At 45.8% G+C, this 4924-nt stretch overlaps 1 pseudogene; it reads left to right on the top strand.

Annotated features, from left to right (window-relative positions):
- Positions 1 to 3579: 3579 nt before the first annotated feature.
- Positions 3580 to 4924, top strand: part of LOC101998474 — a 2262-nt pseudogene continuing 917 nt past the window's right edge.

The raw sequence follows: 4924 nt of genomic DNA, 5'->3' as shown, positions 1-4924 counted from the left end.
AACCTCACTACCATGAGACCCAGCTATACCACTCCTGGCTATATACTCAAAGGACTCTAAATCAACATACCACAGAGATATTTCACAGACCAGCTTATCATTACACTATTTCCAATAACTAAAAAAAAAAAATGTAACCAACCTCGATGTCCATTTAATGGACATTCCCCATGATGTTGGAAGTCCTTCTGTTGCCTTTTTTTGTTGCTTTTATTGGTTAATGAATAAAAAAGCTGCTTTGGTCTGTAATAGGGCAGAGTAGAGATAGGCAGGAAAACTAAGCTAAATGCTGGGGAAAAGAAGGCGGAGTCAGTGAGAAACCATGTAGCCACCACAGGAAACAGATGCCCCCTGCCCAAACCCACTGGAACTTTGCCAGTAGGCCACAACCTGGTGGTGATGTAGATTAATGAAGATGGGTTAGTTTAGGATATAAGAACTAGCTAGAAAAACGCTTAAGCTATTGACCAAACAGTACTGCAAATAATATAGTTTCTGTGTAATTATTCTGGCTCTGAACAGCCAGGAAAGAATGACCAGCCTACGCCAACAACACCTGAATATATGGAACTCAAACACGATCTTCTTGGCCCCAAAGGGCTTGTGTAGATGCCTCTTTAGTCCAGTCACCCAGAGCACACACAGCTTGTCTAACAGGCACAGGGTGGCTCTAGCACACACTTGCCACCATCCTTGCTAGTCATCCATGGTCCTGGCATCTCCAGTGTGCTGGGGTCTCCACTGCAACTGACGCTGCACCATCACCAGGATCTTCCAGGCTGCTCTGCTGGGAATTCATTCCTGTCCCGTGATGCCAAGCCTCAGGTTCCTCCTTCCATGACCCTTAAATCCTGCATCTTATGACACCCAAATCAGTACTATGTGGGAGACTTTTACTCCTTACTTTCCAAGTTTAGTTGCCAGGTTGAGCTGTGGTCTTGGCCCCCTCAGCAGCATTACTATGTGTTGACTCTGAGGAAATATTCCCCATAAGCCTTCACCTCAGTGATGCTGGTCTCTTATTAATCACAGCTGACTCTTCAGTTCTCGTCAACCAGCAACGCAAAAATTTCGCTTCTTACAGCCTCCTAACTCAAAATCCTGCATCACATCTGACAGTCTCGCTTCCCCCTGAATCCCCCCAAGCCAGGCCCCCACTGTCAGCACTGCTCTCAGAATAATCTCCCCATTTCTCCCCACAGCTTATTAGGGTCTGAGCACTCAGTGGCTTTTCCAGCCCAGCGCCTCGGTCTTCCAGCTTTCTCCTACAAAGCCACCCAGGGCCTAAAACCACACGGTCGAGTCCTCCAGAGCAATGATCACTCTTGTAACCATTTCTGTTTTGCCTTCCTGATTCCGTGATAAAAACATTCCATTCAAAAGCAACTTGGGAAGGATAGGATTTATTTCAGCTTACAGGTTGCAGCCCATCATCATGGAAAACCGAGGCAGAAACAGAAGCAGAGACCATGGAGGAAGGCTGCTTACTGGTCTGTCTAAGCCTCATACTCAGTTACCTTTCTTCTACAGCCCAGAACTATCTGTCTAGGGGTGGCATTACCCAGTGTGGCCTGGGCCCTTCTACATCAATTACCAATCAAGAAAATAGCCCCCAGACTTGCCCAATGCCAATCTGATTAATGATGTGGGATTCCTCTCTGTATGCTGTGAGTACCATTGGTTAATAGAGAAATTGCTTTGAAAAAAAAAAAAACTTCTTTGAGCCTATGGCAGAGCAGGGCAGAAAAGAGCTAGGTGGGGAAAACTAAACTGAATGCTGGGGAAAAAAATGCAGAGTCAGAAGAAGCCATGTAGCCCCGCCAGAGACAGACACAGGAACTTTACCTGGTAAGCCACAGCCACAAGATGAAACACAGATTACTAGAAATGAGCTAAATTAAGATGTAAGAGTTAGGTAGTAAGAAGCCAGAGCTAACGGGCCAAGCAGTGACTTAATTAATACAGTTTCTGTGTGGTTATTTTGGTTCTGGGCAGCCAGGACGAACAAGCAGTCTCCTACAACATTAAGGCAATTCTTCAAGTGAAGTTCCCTCTTCCCAGGTGTGTCAAGTTGACAGCTAACTCAGCCATCATAATAGGGGGGAGAGTAATGAAGTACATGTAACGAAAGAGGAGAAGCAGTGATAATTCGGAGGCAGGGAGGAGGTGAGCGACAGGGGAGCGGACCAAAAGAATAAAAATATAATGACATATACATAAAAAGGCAGCAACAAAACTCTAGTGTGCTAACTTTAACATACAGAAAAATGTTATAATACACAAGCCTGTCCATGCTACTGTGCGCATCTTAGTCTCACACTCTTAATGTCTGTGAAGTACTTGCAGCTTCCCCCATTTCTCTTCAGGGAGCTTAGAAAACGGAAGCAGGGTACTTGTGCTGGGTACTTACTTCATAGATACTTAAGAACTCGGGAACCTAAATACGAAAGGTGGAAGAACAGCTGCCCTGTAAGGAGGTGAGTGGGTCAGAGACAGAGTAGTGTCTACCAGTCTACCAGTCTCCCGTCTTCCTCAGCATCTAGAAGCTGGCACCCAATGCCATCTCTTCTCCATCCATCACTGTCTTTCCCTTCCGTGGCTACCTTCCATCTTCCTTCCAGTTGGCTGCCTATTTCCCTTTGAGCCTCAACCTTACTTCTAAGTCAATATGATAGAGAGCTCAAATTACTGAAAAACATACATAGCTCTCAAGAACCTTCCTTCTTAAATTCCTCCCTCATCTAACTGAGTCAGGGCCAAGCACACTCCACCGGAGGCTCTTAAGAGTCATGCATGAATACAGTCTGGGACACAGGAGAGGTCTCTCCACTTTGTCCTCGGAAACCGGTTTCTTTCTAGATTTACAGGTGATGTGTGATGCTTATATAGCAGGGAGGAGAGAACAAGCAACTTGGAGCCCCATTCGTCTTTGGGGATAACCCAGGAATGGGGTAAAATCTCAACAGTTCACAAGGTGGCCTATATTCACAATGCCTTGTGATCACCCCTTTTAAAGCTTAAGACAAAACCAGCATTAACTTCCTCCTCCTCACCTACATTCCAGACAAAAGCTGTTAGGATAAACTGATGATTCAATGAGTTTATTCCCAGAAATTGAATCATTTGAGCTTACCAGCTTTAATCTTGTCTTTGGTAAACATTTCTTTAAAACAATTACACTGGACTCTCAGGTGTCTACCGTTTCAGGCCAGAGAGTCGAGGAAGAGAGGAACACACCATGTAGGAGTGTGGTTGTTCGTACGCATAAGCCTGAAGTCTCTAGCGTTTATGAATACTTTTTTAGGCCAGCCAGGCTAAATATCTCAGAAATGAGTAAATTGTACGTTCAGAATTCCTTGCTGTTTGTTGAGCTGACAGTTCAATGGACCTGTTCATTCCAGTTCTCTGATTTTCCTTTGAGATGATTTGCTCAAGAAAACCCTTTATCAAAGGTGGAGTAAGATGACAGGTATCTGTAATCCTAGCACTCAGGATACTGAGACAGGAGAATCCCACTTTGAGGCCAGTTTGAGCTACAGAACAAGATATAGCTGAAGAAAAGAGCAACAGCAAGCTCTTTTGCAACGGGTTTGCCGTCAGAACGCAGGTGTTGTGAAAACTACCGCTAATTCAAAGCCAAAATGGGAAAGGAAAAGACTCATATCAACATCGTCGTCATTGGACACGTCGATTCCGGCAAGTCCGCTACAACCGGCCACCTGATGTACAAGTGTGGTGGAATCGACAAACGAACCATCGAGAAGTTTGAGAAGGAGGCTGCCGAGATGGGAAAAGGCTCCTTCAAGTATGCCTGGGTCTTGGACAAACTGAAAGCTGAGCGTGAGCGTGGTATCACTATTGACATCTCCCTGTGGAAGTTTGAGACCAGCAAGTACTATGTTACTATCATTGATGCCCCAGGACACAGAGACTTCATCAAAAACATGATTGCAGGCAGGCACATCACAGGCTGACTGTGCTGTCCTGATTGTTGCTTCTGGTGTTGGTGAATTCGAAGCTGGTATTTCCAAGAATGGGCAGACCCGTGAGCATGCACTTCTGGCTTACACCCTGGGTGTGAAACAGCTAATTGTTGGTGTCAACAAAATGGATTCCACCGAGCCACCCTACCAGAGCCAGAAGAGATACGAGGAAATTGTTAAGGAAGTCAGCACCTACATTAAGAAAATTGGCTACAACCCTGACAGTAGCATTTGTGCCGATTTCTGGTTGGAATGGTGACAACACGCTGGAGCCAAGTGCTAATATGACTTGGTGCAAGGGATGGAACGTCACTCGCAAAGATGGTAGTGCCAATGGGACCACCCTGTTGGAAGCTTTGGATTGTATCTTGCCACCAACTCGTCCAACTGACAAGCCTCTGCGACTGCCCCTCCGGGATGTCTATAAAATTGGTGGTATTGGGACTGTCCCTGTGGGCCGAGTGGAGACCGGTGTTTTAAAACCTGGCATGGTGGTGACCTTTGCTCCAGTCAATGTGACAACAGAAGTAAAGTCTGTTGAAATGCACCACGAAGCTTTGAGTGAAGCTCTTCCTGGGGACAATGTGGGCTTCAACGTGAAGAACGTGTTTGTCAAAGATGTTAAGACGTGGTAACGTTGCTGGTGATAGCAAAAATGACCCACCAATGGAAGCTGCTGGCTTCACTGCTCAGGTGATTATCCTGAACCACCCAGGGCAAATTAGTGCTGGCTATGCTCCTGTACTAGATTGTCACACAGCTCACATAGCATGCAAGTTTGCTGAGATTAAAGAAAAGATTGATCGTCGTTCTGGCAAGAAGCTGGAAGATGGCCCGAAATTCTTAAAATCTGGTGATGCCGCCATTGTTGATATGGTTCCCGGCAAGCCCATGTGTGTCGAGAGCTTCTCTGACTATCCTCCACTGGGTCGTTTTGCTGT

The sequence above is a fragment of the Microtus ochrogaster genome, unplaced genomic scaffold (assembly GCF_000317375.1).
Source record: "Microtus ochrogaster isolate Prairie Vole_2 unplaced genomic scaffold, MicOch1.0 UNK35, whole genome shotgun sequence".
Lineage (NCBI taxonomy): Eukaryota > Metazoa > Chordata > Mammalia > Rodentia > Cricetidae > Microtus > Microtus ochrogaster.
The sequence above is the reverse complement of the archived record's forward strand: the minus strand, read 5'-3'. Positions and strand labels throughout refer to the sequence as shown.